At 46.5% G+C, this 13,901-nt stretch overlaps 1 protein-coding gene across 1 annotated transcript in view; it reads left to right on the top strand.

The window, feature by feature from the left end:
• Nucleotides 1–13,901, top strand: part of ESRRB (estrogen related receptor beta) — a 54,397-nt gene that overhangs the window by 2,483 nt on the left and 38,013 nt on the right. The gene's annotated exons all lie outside the window — the stretch shown is intronic.

Here is a 13,901-nt window from a genome sequence, read left to right as displayed (position 1 = left end):
TCTCAGCCAGGCTTGAAAACCCCAAGTTCAATATCCAGTCAATATCAATGGATATTGGATGGATAAACATGAGATGTTTAAAACAATTTAAGCCACTGAAAGAGCAGTGTTTTTCTTCTAAAATTGGGAAGTAATCTTGGTAAGATTGCCACTATTTTAGACTCCTGAAGGCCAGTTTTTGAAAAATTGCCTTTTAAGAGACAATTATATTTTCTTCTCTCCTTATTCTTTAATGTGCTGGAGAATTCTGGATCAAATTTTCTGAAAGCAGAGGCTGGTGTCGACTCAAGAATCCTGCTACACCCTCGACAGCAACCTGGGTGTTGAGAACATTCTCAGCAAGGGCCCACAGGAAGGATTTGTAAATAGTCTTCATTATTTGCTCCCACGAATAGGATAACGATCTTTTCCTAGAAGCCCAAAGACAAATAGAGCACTTGGTGCCACCGGGACTGGCCTGCTCTTGTCCCTTTTCTTAGTCACAAGAAGAGTTATTCATTTACAACCAGAAAGACATAGCTGTCTGGAACAGGGACTGTCCATCTAAAGCTGATGGATTGCTCTGGCTATTTTATCAATTCTTTGATTTTGTTCTAACAGAGATTTTGATTTTGTTGTTTCTGAGCATAACAGTTGTAGGAAATTTGGAGCTATGGGGAAAATATAAAGAGGAAACAAATCACCTACAATTGGACAACCCCAGAGATGAGCTTAAAACCAAGAGAACATTAATTTGAGTCCCTGCCCTGAGTTAGGGGCTTCCCTGGTGGCTCAGAGGATAAAGAGTCTGCCTGCAATGCGGGAGACCCAGGTTCCATCCCTGGGTTGGGAAGATCCCCTGGAGAAGGAAATGGTGACCCACTCTCAGTACTCTTGCCTGGAGAATCCCCAGGGACAGAGGAGCCTGGTGGGCTACAGTCCACAGCGTTACAAAGAGCTGGACACAACTGAGCAACTTCACTTTACTTTTCTGAGTAAGGTGCTTCAGGGAGAGACACAAAATACCTGCCCTCAAGATGCAGAATCAAAGGCTTAGAGCAGGCAAGGCTACAGGCATTGCCTTAGGCTTCCAGCCCAGGGCATAGTCTCCTAAGCACCTCCCCAGTTAAGGAGGGTATTCAGGCCATTTTGAAAAAGGCCTTTAGTCACCTGCAATAATAATCCATTTGCAAAGTAAATGCCAGGACAGCTCTGAAAATCATGCTAGCTCACAGCCTCCCTTCCCTCTTTAGATTCCTTCCATCTGCTCCATTCAGTGGTTACACTAATAGAAGAAATTTATGGGAACCAAGGAGTCACAAGAGACTTAGGGAGAAAGCCCTCAGAATCCCATTCCCTGACTACAAATATTTATTGCACACTCACTGCTTACTGGGCTCATAGTACTCAGCACTGTGCTGGGGGCTGCCTCTGTGGGGATGGGGGAAGGGGATGGAATGGGGGAAGGGGATGGGAGAGGTGGGCAAAGTACAGTTTGCAGGCAGCTTCCTGCTTTTGCAAATCAAGTGGTCTTAGCACAGGGCCACACCTATTTGTTTACATATCGTCTCTGTGTTGGTGCTTTGGTGGTGTAGTAGTCAGACCTTGAGGCCACAAAGCCTAAAGGGTTTATGTTTTTCTGGCTTTTTTCGGGGGAAAAAAACTTACAACCCCCTGCACTTTCGCATTAGGTCCCTCAGAGGTCTTCTGCTCAGAGTGAACTTGACGGTTAGGCAGAATGCTGGCTGGACAGATCAAGTTTTCCTTGAGTGTGCTGGCATCCCAGGCTTATCCATCAAGTCCCTGAATTTGGACAATGTGAGAGATGGAGCCCCTTTCTGTGGCTAGCCCACACAGGTTTCTGGGCTGTGGTACTGACCCACAGTAGTGAAAACCTTTGTCAGTACTGCAGTGGTGAGGGGCCCTTCTGAGGGACCACCTAGGGGTCCATGCTAAGCTGTACCCCCAAACCCTGACCCTCTCAGCAAGGACCCTGCTTTCTGTTCCGCTGATTGCCCCTCCTGTGTGCTCCTGCGAAGCTTCTGCACGCGGATAATACTTCCTACACTGTACCGTCACTGCCGTTGCTCGTCTGCTTCCTCAGCATCTCCTGAGGGATGGCATTACATTTATCTCGATTTTTCCACCGAGCCCCATGCCCTTCCACGGTACCTGGCCCGTAGGAAGTTCTCAATGTGTCTGAGTAGAAGGCGATCCCCAAAGTGATCTCTCATTTTCCCAATGAGGGCAAACCAAAGACACTAGGCTAATTTATGTATGTAAGCCTTTAGGATCTAGATAAAAGTCACATGTTTACTTATAAGCATGCTTGTTTGTTATGCTTGCATATTTTCAGTCACATGCTGTAAGACCATGTATTCTTTTTTGAAAAACCTTTTGTTTTTCAAAAGGCAGAGTTTACCCAAAGTTTCACATGACTCTTTAATGTAAGTGTCTTTGCCTTCTCCAGAGCCACTTTCCGAGTCGAGTTGCTTAGCGTGGTGTTTCAGAGCACACTGCCTTCCATCTCCGTTCCACACACTCCATCTCTGTTATGGGAGATTTTGTGAGCCTGGATATGCTGCCGTCTCTCAAATTTCTATTTGGAGCCCTAGGTACATTTCCTCGATCATTAGGATGGTTCTTCAGTTGTGTCTTTTAGTTTTAAAAAATTGAAACATGGTTAATTTACGATGTTGTGTTAGTTTCAAGTGTATAGCAAAATGATTCAGTTAAACACATATATTCTTTTTCAGATTCTTTCCCGTTATAGGTGATTATATTAAGTATAGTTCCCTGTGTTAGGTAGTAAGTCTTCGTCGTTTACGTATTTTCTATATTTAGGGCTTCCCAGGCGGTGCTAGTGGTAAAGAACCCACCTGCCAATGCAGGAGACGTAAGCGATGCAGGTTCAATCCCTGGGCTGGAAGATCCCCTGGAGGAGGGCTCAGCAACCTACTCCAGTTTTCTTGCCTGGAGAATCCCACGGACAGAGGAGCCTGACCGGCTACAGTCCATGGGGTCTCGCGAGTTGGACATGACTGAAGGGACTTAGCACGCAAAAAAGTAGTTGGGTCAATTTATAATTATGGTTTCCACAACATATCAGGCACCATACTGCTTTTGACTCTCAGTGTTTGCTATTGTGACTCTTATTCCTGGGAATAACTAAATTTGTTTTAAATTTCTTCCTGCCTTTGTTACTGATCCAGTCGGGTGACAGGCCTCGATTAGGGTCTTCTTGGGGCACTGGGTCTCCTCAAATCGCTATTGTTCAGTATGAAGTGACTGACAGCAACTCTGATATGAGAGACACCTCACAAAGTCCCAGATATAAAGCAACTTGCTATTTTCTAAAGAGCAATGTTTGAGGGGACCTGCTGCCTTATATTGTAGCTTGTGAAGGACTTTATGGAGCTGAAGACAAAGCCATGGGCCCTACTCTGTGGACTTGTATTCTAGGTAAGGATGAGCAAGACAGTAAATGTGGTAACAAATAAAGAAGCAAACTGACAGACCCAGACAAGCACCATGGACTATACAGTCTGTGGAATTCTCCAGGCCAGAATACTGGAGTGGGTTGCTATTTCCTTCTCCAGGGGATCTTCCCAACCCAGGGGTCGAACCCAGGTCTCCTGCATTGCAGGCAGATTCTTTACCAGCTGAACTACTGGGGGAGCCCAAGGTGGCTGAGAGAGGGGGCCTAATTTAGTCTGAGGATTAGGTAAGGCCACGTTAAGAAGGTGACTTGAATCCTGGAGCCAGCATTCCAGGCAGAGGAACCAGCAGGCTTGTTTCAGGACCAGGAGGAGGGCCACTGTGGCTGTTGTGAGTGAGTGAGGGCTAAGAAGAAGAGGCTGAGAGGCCGACACAGTTTTGCGCCCTGGTGAGAGCCGCATTTGAATTTCCTTCTAGCTGGAATGGAAGCAACACACGCTGCTCAGCCACGAGAGCTGTGCGGAGGGTACGACCACCCTGTCCCCCTCTCTGCGTTCCCAGGGCGTGTGGCCAACTTTGCAGGTCACCAGGAGGCCCCTGGAGCAGCTCCTTAAGATGGAGAGGAACAAGAAAGAGGCCCTGGAACCCAGCTTCCTCTGTTCACCTGGGGCCAAGATGCAAGCCTGGAAGGAAACTCCCCAAGGAGACTGAGTGGGGGGTGATTGATGTGTTATCCTGCCTTGGATGGCAGCCAGGCTTTTTGTCTTGGAGAAGGAGGTCTGCTATCTCAGGGGAAAGAGACTATGACAAGGATGCAGAGAAAAAGCCAGGAGTAAGTAGGAGCTGGGAGTGGGGTGCTGTCCCAGCCCTGACACTCACCAGCCAGCAGCTGACCTTGAGCAGGGCCTGGGGTGCTCTCTGGACAATTTCCTCATGTGCACAAAAAGAATCAATTAAACCCACAAAAATGTTACTATCTGCAAGGCACTAGGGGAGGGACAGGAAGAACAATCACAGATCCTCTTTTCAGAGGCATAGCCAGGGTGAAAGTCAGGTGAGACACAGGGTGAAAGTCAGCCACGCACAGCAGGGAGGACTTCCTAGAGGAAGGGGCAGCTAAGCAGGAGTGAGGAGTGAACTTGCTCGGCAGAAAGAACAGCAAAACAGGCCCACAGGAGTTGAGTGCCCTCTGCTCAGGAAGTGAGTAGGTAAGGGGCTGAAACAGAGCATGGGACCAGATGTCAAAGGGCTTCACAAGCTGTGTGAAGGAAGTGAAGGTGAAATCGCTCAGTTGTTTCCTACTCTTTGCGACCCCATAGACTAGCCCACTAGGCTCCTCCATCCATGGGATTCTCCAGGCAAGAATACTGGAGTGTAGCCCACCAGGCTCCTCCATCCATGGGATTCTCCAGGCAAGAATACTGGAGTGGGTTGCCATTTCCATCTCCAGGGAATCTTCCTGACCCAGGGATCGAACCCAGGTCTCCCACATTGCAGGCAGATGCTTTAACCTCTGAGCCACCAGGGAGAGGACAGAGGAATACTTTGGCATGAGCTGCTTCGGTTGGTTTAGACTCCCAACTTTATAATTTCTTAGTGGTGTCAACTTGGACAAGTTATTGAGTTTCTTTGGGCCTTAATTTTCTTGTCAATAAAATGGGGTTAATGGGGCTAATAAATACCTCCTACTTATAGCATATTCTTGTAGAAATTAAACGAGACATGCAAGTACAGTGTGTACCTTAGTGTCTGGTATATGACAGCTTAGTGCCTGGTATTAAATAAATAGGATTTGTTCTTTGTTGTTTATATTTGGCAATGAGAAGCCATTGAAGATTTCTGAGCAGGGAATTAATCACATCTCCTTTTAGAAAGGTAACTCTGGCAATGAAATGGGAGGGTTTAAGGTCAGGCAGACCAGTCAAGAGGTGGTTTCAATAGTCCAGTTAAGAGATCTAGGCAACAGTCTGCTTTGTTGCTGCCTAGTCACTCAGTTGTGTCTGACTCTTTTGCGACCTCCGTGGACATAGCCCACCAGGCTTCTCTGTCCATAGGATTTCCCGAGCAAGAATATCCTGGGGTGGGTTGCCATTTCCTTCTCCAGAGGATCTTCCCCACCCAGGGACTGAACCTGCATCTCCTGCATTGGAAGGTGGATTCTCTACCACGGAGCCACTGGGGAAGCCCTCCCGCCATATAACATCTCTGGATTGGGCCGATTACTGTCTGCTATGCTATAACTGTATGGGGTTGTCACTGCCTTCACAAACGCCTTAAAAACTTGCAGAAAGGGGCCAGGGACCTGGAATGAAAGCCCCGAGGCAACAAGGGACACTTGAAAAGCACAGCATCATCAGCTCCTTTGTTAGCAGAGATGACGATTCTGTGGAAAAACACGGAAATAATGACTTCGGTCAAAAATGATTCATTCGGGAGAGTCACACTGAGAACTTTTAGCAATATCTTCAATTTATTTTTCTTATCTTTTCCCTTTCATGTATGCACAAGAATGCTATATGATTAAATCTGAACCTAAATCTCAGAGAGCTCTTTTAATAAGGGAGGAAAAAAAGAAGAAAATGCTAGTGGCAAGGAAGCTCAGCCAAACTTTGATTGGCAGATGTTTTCTCTCTCTTTCTTGGTAGTATATAAAATAATGGTGAAATCTTACAGTTGAAAGCATCTTAGATTCTATGCAATAAAAACAGAAGCGGTCAGAGACCCTGAGAGAGTCCCTGCAGAGAAGGGAGATGAAATCTAACAGAAGAGTGGGTTTTAAGAGGTGTGATGGGTGTCTGCTGCTTCAGGAAGGACCAGGAAGGGAAGGCCCAGGGGAGGGGATTGCATTTGGCAACTGGGAGGTCACTGTTGAATTCTAGGTTTCTCTGCATGGGGGCTCTTGCTTTAAATTAATTTGATTAACAGGTATTTCAGGTGGCTGGCACTGTACTTGAGATACAGAATTAAAAGACCTACCCGTCTCTATCCCCAGTAAGCACACGGTTCAGAAGAGAGGACAGCTTGCAAAATCCTGAGGATGGAACATTACGCTGTTGCTTTCAGCTGGGAGTTGGGTGGGGAGGGGAGTGATGGGTGAGGCCTGTTGGGGGCGAACAGGAAGGGGCATATAAACCTGGACAGAAAAGAAAAGGGTCTCACCAAAAAAGGCCCTGGGAGTGCAGAGACTCCAAGGATGTGGAAGACTTTACCAGGAGGGGTTTCAGCTGGAGGGAGGTATGAAACGGCTCAGAGGCTCTATGTGGTCTCCTGGCACCAAAAGACGGGGCCTAGGTGGAAGCCAGGTTAGAGTTGACTGGTCAGAGGTAGCCAGACCATAAAGTGCCTCATGTGCTTTTCCCTGGAGGTTATATTTTATTTTTACAATTAATTTTGCAATTAATTTTACAATTAATGTTAAGTTAATTTTTAACTTTTATCCAAATAATGCATACACATAGTTTAAAAAAGACTCAAAGCATAACTCATAATGGAAAATAACAGTCCCTGACCCTACCTCTCTCCCCTTGCCCTGTAATCTAAAGTTAGTCGTTTAAGAAAATCTTTCTTCCAGCCCTTTATCTTCTTAATTACTAGTTTGACTTTACAGCTCTACTTACTGACTTAGCAATTTCACATTTTCTCTTGACTTCCTGTTATGGAAGATGAAGAGTTAGTTCCCATTATACAAACCCTCCCAACACACATACATTTCCCCATCTTCCCGTTGTCTGAATATGGTTATATCACACTTTTTGGTTAAATCTACTTGCCTACTGCCAACTCCTCCCGGATGTTCCCTTGACTTTTCTCCCTGTTGGACCCTCTCTTCTCCAGATTGTACCTCTTCCTCTTTTCGGCCCTTCCCTTTTAGGGGGCGAGGGGAGGCTCATGCTAGAGGGTAGAACACAGGGAAAATTGTTGACATCTTGGATGTGTGGAAATGCCTTTACTCAATCCTTCAGCCCATATATTAGATGTTAGTTGAAACTAGTTTCTCCCCAGAATTTGGACACCATTGCTGCTTTGTCTTCTAGCTTCTGGTGCTTGTCAAGAAGTTTGATTCATTCACTTAGAAAGCATATATGGAGCCTCACTCTTTTCCAGGTATGGTTCTAGGTGTTTGAAAATAGCAGCGAACAGAGCTGACAATAACCAACCTAAATAAACAAGGGTGATGAGTGCTAAGTAGAAAAAAAGAGTGGGGAATATGCATGTGAGTTTTGTGCATTTGTGTACGCACAGAGTTTTTCCCCTTGTGGTTTGAGATATGGTAGCCAATCTTACTCTTGATCCTTTGTATTTGACTTGTTTTTACTCTCTCACTGAAAAGCTTTAGGATCTCTTTTTTTCTGTCTTTCATGACAAAAAAAAAAATCTATATTGTATGTGTAGGTCTTTTGTAATAATATTGTTATTATAATTTTTTGTCTTGAGGTGCTTGTAGATTCCCATGCAGTTGTAAGAAATAATACAGAGAGATCCTTTGTATATCCAGTTTCTTCCAGTGGTAACATCTTACATAACTGTATGTACCGTATGTAACTGTTTGTAGCTGTATGACATAACATATATGGGTTATATAACATAACTATATATTTACTAGCGAGATATCACAACCAGGAAATTGGCATTGATAAATATCAACCTCATTCAGATTTTACTAGTTGCACTTACTAGTGTGTGTATGTGAGTGTGTGTTCTATGCAGTTTTATCCCTGCAGATCCCTGTGACCACCAACGCAGTCAAGATACGAAAGAGTTCCATTGCACAGGATTCCTGGCACTACTCTTTTATTTACAGGCACACCACCTTCTGTTTTCTCCCCTCCCTGACCTTGCAGTCACTAATTTGTTCTCCACCTCTATAGTTTTGTCAAGGTCTTTTTTTATTCATTCTTGGACTCTCAACAGGCCTTTTGATCTAGAAACACATATTCTTTAGGTCTTAAACATTTTCATCCCTCCCCTCCTTCTTTCCCTCCCTTTCTCCCTTGGTAATAACTTCCTCTCCATTGTCTGCTCTTTCAAAAACTCCTAAGAGTTGGATATTGAGCTTCCAGGATCAGTCTTCTAATTCCTACATCTTTTCTAGCCTACTGTCCAGAATTTTTTATATTTTTAATTTCTATACCCTCCATTTTATATTTTCCTTTTATCACAGGCTGTTCTTGTTTCATGAGTACAGTATTTTTTAAATTAGTCAGTTTGGTTTTGGCTGTACTGGGTCTTTGTTGCTGTGTGGGCTTTCCTCTAGTTTTGGCAAGCACAGGCTATGCTGTAGTTGTGGACCTTGGGCTCCTCATGGCAGTGGCTTAGCACAGGCTCTGGAGTGCTCAGGCTTCAGTAGTTGCTCCTGGGCTCTAGAGCACAGGTTCAAAATTTGTGGCATGCAGGCTTAGTTGCTCCATAGCATGTAGGATCTTTCTGGATGAGGGATCAAACCCATGTCCCCTGCATTGGCAGGTGGATTCTTTACCACTGTGCCACTGGGGAATCCCTTCTGCTGCTGCTAAGTCACTTCAGTTGTGTCCGACTCTGTGTGACCCCATAGACGGCAGCCCACCAGGCTCCTCTGTCCACGGGATTCTCCAGGCAAGAACACTGGAGTGGGTTGCCATTTCCTTCTCCAGAGAATCCCTGAGTACAGTATTTTTACCTTCTCAAGTCATCAGTATACTGACGATTGCTTGTAGAGGTTTTAATCCTCTTTGCTTTGTCCTGGTTTCTTTCCACATACTTTTCCTCCTGCTTATTCTGGTTAGTTTTTATAGTGAAGGCTTTCCCAAAATGTAGTGATGATCCTTGGCCAACAGGGATAAAAAGTATAGAAGGAGTTCTCCTTTGGCTTATTTTTATCTGCTTGTCTTTCCTCTGATGCTGTTTGTTCTTCTCATCTTCAGGTTGGGGAGTAGGAGGTGGAGGATGGGAGTGGCGGGAGTGGTGAGTGGAGTGTCCATCTGGCTGCTGGAATTCTGGAAATGGGCTTGAGGAGTGAGGCTGAGTGGTCTCACTGTTGGATATGCAGTATTCAGTCATCCTCTTTTCAGCTTCAGCTTCCCTCTGCCCTCAGCTGAGCCTCATATTCCTGAGTCCCGATTCTCTTACTTATGCTCTCCAGAGATTAAGTTGGCTTCTCTTGTGCAGGCTGTGAGGAGATTCTTGGTGGCCACATGGAGTGGTGCTCCTTAAATACAGACTTCCAGCAGATTCCCGTTTTCAATCCCATACCTCCCTCCATCTTCTGCTGTGTCTTCAACACCTAGGCTTTTGAGGTCCTGCAGTACAAAGGGCTTATTTCTTATCTGGAATCCCCTCTGGCTTCTTTGGTTTCAACGTCCTTCATTCTTTGGTGACAGTTCTCACTTCCCAACTGCCCTTTAGTGGGCTCTTGGGAAGGCCTGCAGACTTAAGTGTCAGTGTGTGTGATGAGCCAGAGATCCGGTTGAGGCATTTTGCACAGGAAAGTTAATCCCATCTCTCCAGGGTCAGTGTCGGGGTAGAGAGACTGGAAGTGAGTGAATGATAGTTGCTCAGTTGTGTCTGACTCTTTGCGACCCAATGGACTGTAGTCCTCCAGGCTTCTCTGTCCGTGGAGCTCTCCAGCAAGAATATTGTAGTGGGGTTGCCATTTCCTCCTCTAAAGAGAGACTGGAAAGGACAGTGGAAACAGGAGGAGGCAAGTGAAGGGACTTTCCTGGCAGCCCAGTGGTTAAGACTCTGCAGTTCCCTTGCAGGGGGCACAGGTGCTTGGTCGGGGAACTAAGAGCCCATATGCCAAATGGCACAATCGAAAAAAGGAGGCAAGTACATTCAAGGTGAGGCAAGAGATGACAGTCGTGGAAATGAGCTGCGGCAGAAGGAGAAGGAGGCAGGAAGTATGAGACAACTAGGATGAAAAAGACTTTAGAAGTAACAGAGGGGATGCATCAATGATGCCCCCTCAGTTTCTGATCCAGGTGGCAGGTGGCTTAGTGACGGCCTTGCTGAGACAAAGGACAGAGTATGAGCAAGTCTGGGTGAGGATGGGTTCAGCTGGAGGAAGTATGAGTAATCCAAGGGAAATCCAGGTGGAGGGATCCGGTAGGCAGGCAGAGGTAGAAGTTTCATGCTGCCTTGTCCTTGCCAATCACATCAGCTGAAGCCGGCGGCATGAATCAGATCATCAGCTGGAGGGTAAGGAGGAGGGAAGGGTGGAGAGCTGAAGACCATGCCAAGATGGCAGGGATAATCTCTGTCCCTTAGGAGTCATATAAATAAGAGAGTTGGACCAAGTGGGACCAGCCCAGCCCCATCACTCCAGAGCTGAAGACAGTGGCCATTTGGGCTCTGATTTTAGCCAGCAGACTCAGAGCCCATAAATTCCTCAAGAACTGTTTATCTAAACCCTGCAGCCCCCATTCCTGAGCCCTGGGAGAGGACTTACCCGCTTTTCTGCAACTGTTTAAGGACAGCTGATGGGGTTGCCCCTGGGCTTTTCCATCTCCTGGGGCACAAAGAGAGTTGATGGTGGAGGGTCTCCCTTCACCTCGAGGTCTCACTGAAAATCTGGATCATTCCTGGCTCCCTTCCACAGGCACACATACAACATCAGCTCTGAGGTCTATCCATGGGAGACCCGGTCCTTATGTTCCTAGATGTCAAGAGCTGGTGGCTAGCCTCAGGTCTGACACCTAGAAAGGAGTCATCCTAGAGTTCTCTGTCTACATGTACCCTGACAGCCCTGATAGATGTAAAAATGAGCGTGTTCACTTTGATTGCTTGCTACCCAGTGCGTGCATTTCACCACGCCCTGGGTGTGCTTTCTGTCACTGAATCCATAGGACTTTAGGAGATGGGAACATACCATGCCCATTTGACAGATGAGAAAACTGGGGCTCAGAGAAGTCGAGTGATTTTGCCTGAGGTGGAGTCTGCATACGTCTATGCTGGGCACACTCCCAAGTCAGAATGCTGAATTTATGTTAGATGCTGGCCGTGTCCTGGGAGAGCCCACCCCCAACCCTGCCACCCCTCAGCCATGGTGAGTGTGTGTGTGTGTGAGTGTGAGTGTGTGTGTATCCCCCTCCCTGCTCCTGTGCTCTCCTAGACTGCCCTCCAGAAACCACAGGAATTCTGATGAATTAATCTCATCACTTTATCAAGAAGGCACTTACAGAAATTACAAGGCAAGGCCACCAGCTTGGGTTTGCTGGCAGCCAGCCGCTGGGGCCATAAAACAAATTGAAGAGAACAAAAATAAATAAATAAAATTAGATTTCTCTCTCTCTCTCTCTCTCTCTCACACACACACACATACACAGGGTCAAGAACATCTCTAGGTTCTTGTTGTTAATGCTTAGTCTCTTGTCCAGGGAGAACACTGGTACCAAATCAACAGACACTTATTGACCCCGGGCTAGAGTGACAACCCCGAGAAACCCAAGATCTGTCCTTCAAGGGATTGACAGGGCTGGCTGTGGGGCTGAGACAAACACTTAGCTGCCTGGAAGTGACATCTCAAGGGGGCCTGAGTCCCCATGCCCCAGGCCCAGTGAGCCCACAGCCCAGTGGAGCAGAGCAGAACTGGAGCCTCAACCTTCTCACCTATAGGAGAGGAAGATGTTCACCTTGGGAAAGGGAAAGATTCAACATATGAAAAGCAGAACTGCAGCCACTTCATAACAAACCCTCGTCAGTATCAGATCTCAGTGTGCATTGAGTGCCTACTGTGTGCCAGGCACGGGGACTATGGAGAGGAGTGGTCTGGGAGGAGGAGAAGACAGCAGTGATCCGGGTGATGGACAGAAGGAGCACCTTCCCAAGGGGGTTCTGGAGGTGCAGGTGCGAGCAGGTGAGGCAAGGAGGTAGAGGGAGCAGGGTGGGTTTGTTCTACGGCGCAAAGGCCTGGGGGCCTAGGAAGTCCCCGAACTGATAGTTACGTAGAGCAATGGGGAAGGTGAGGCTGGAGGTGAGGTCGGGGAATGGGATGGAGGCCAGGGATAAACTCTGCAGAGCCTTCTAAGCCAGGACAGATGAATTGTTTATGTATGGGGTTTCCTCCTTTCTCTCGCTCTTTTTTACAATGTGTTAATTTCTGCCATACAGCGAAGTGATTGTTATACACAAATATATTCTTTTTCAGATTCTTTTCCTTATAGGTTATTACAGGGTATTGAATATAGTCCTTTGAGCTATACGCAGGTCCTTGTTATCTGTTTTATATATAACAGTTTGTATCTGTTCATCCCAAGCTCCTGATTTATCCCTTCCCTGTTTCTCTTTTAAGTTTATTATGCTTATGAGAATATTTATATATAACAGTTTGTATCTGTTCATTCCAAGCTCCTGATTTATCCCTTCCTTGTTTCTCTTTTATCATGCTTATGTGAATATTGAAGTTATTTCCCCTGAAGTTACACAAGTTACCTATGAGATGATTATGGTCAGGTCATAGAAGGGAGGGGCACACAAAATCTTTATCCTCTTTACCTCCCATCCTCCACAGAGGATGACCTTTGGACCCCCTCCCTGCAGAAAGATGGTGCTGGCTGGACTTAAGAATGAGAATGAGAGGAATTTCCCTGGTGATCCAGTGGTTAAGACTCAGGGGGCGCAGGTTCAATCCCTGGTTAGGAAACTAGGATCCCGCATGCTGTATATTGGAGAAAAAAAAATTAAGAAAAAAAAAAAAAAGAATGAGACGGATCTGTAAGGTGCTCCAGGCAAATAGACATCTGTGAGCCTCAGTTTTCTCACTGGTAAAAAATGGGGATCAGAATCCTCACTGAGCTGTGGTGAGTACTCTGTATATCAGGCACCTTGTAATTGCGGCTCAGTAATGTCTTTACTTGGGGAGGCTGGGCTTCCCTGGTGGCTCAGACAATAAATGAATCTGCCTACAATGCAGGAGACCTGGGTTCAATCCCTGGGTCGAGAAAATCCCCTGGAGAAGGAAATGGCAACCCACCCCAGTATTCTTGTCTGAAGAATCCCATGGACGGAGGAACCTGGTGGGTTACAGTCCATGGGGTCACTAAGAGTCAGACACGGCTGAGCGAGTTTCACTCATTCAGTGTCATTACTCAAAGCATTTTTTGGTGGTGGAAATGGTTCATGCTTGATCTCAGAAAATCCAATAGTAAGTGGTTTCCAAATGCAACCTGGGGAGACTGAGGCACCGGGACACCTGAGGACAGCCTCCCCTATCTCTAGACCACCTTAGTTGCTAGGTTGGTGCAGAGGCCTGTCTGAGGTCCTCAAGCTCCTTTTGGGGGGCAGGGGTGGCACAGGGGCTCCATGTGGCCTCGGGTAACTCACTTCAGCTCCCCAGGTCTCAGTTTCTTGATCTGTGAAATGGGGCACCGGTGGGTCCCAGAGGGTCATCGTGAGGATGGAGGGAGCACATAGTAGGTGCACAAATAAAGGTGGCTGTTATTACTGCTAAAATGGAGGGGTTATGTGTGGGGAATTCCAAGGACAGGCAGGCCTGGGAGTTGCTCTTTTGA

This window comes from Oryx dammah, unplaced genomic scaffold, assembly GCF_014754425.2.
Source record: "Oryx dammah isolate SB20612 unplaced genomic scaffold, SCBI_Odam_1.1 HiC_scaffold_26, whole genome shotgun sequence".
Lineage (NCBI taxonomy): Eukaryota > Metazoa > Chordata > Mammalia > Artiodactyla > Bovidae > Oryx > Oryx dammah.
The sequence above is the reverse complement of the archived record's forward strand: the minus strand, read 5'-3'. Positions and strand labels throughout refer to the sequence as shown.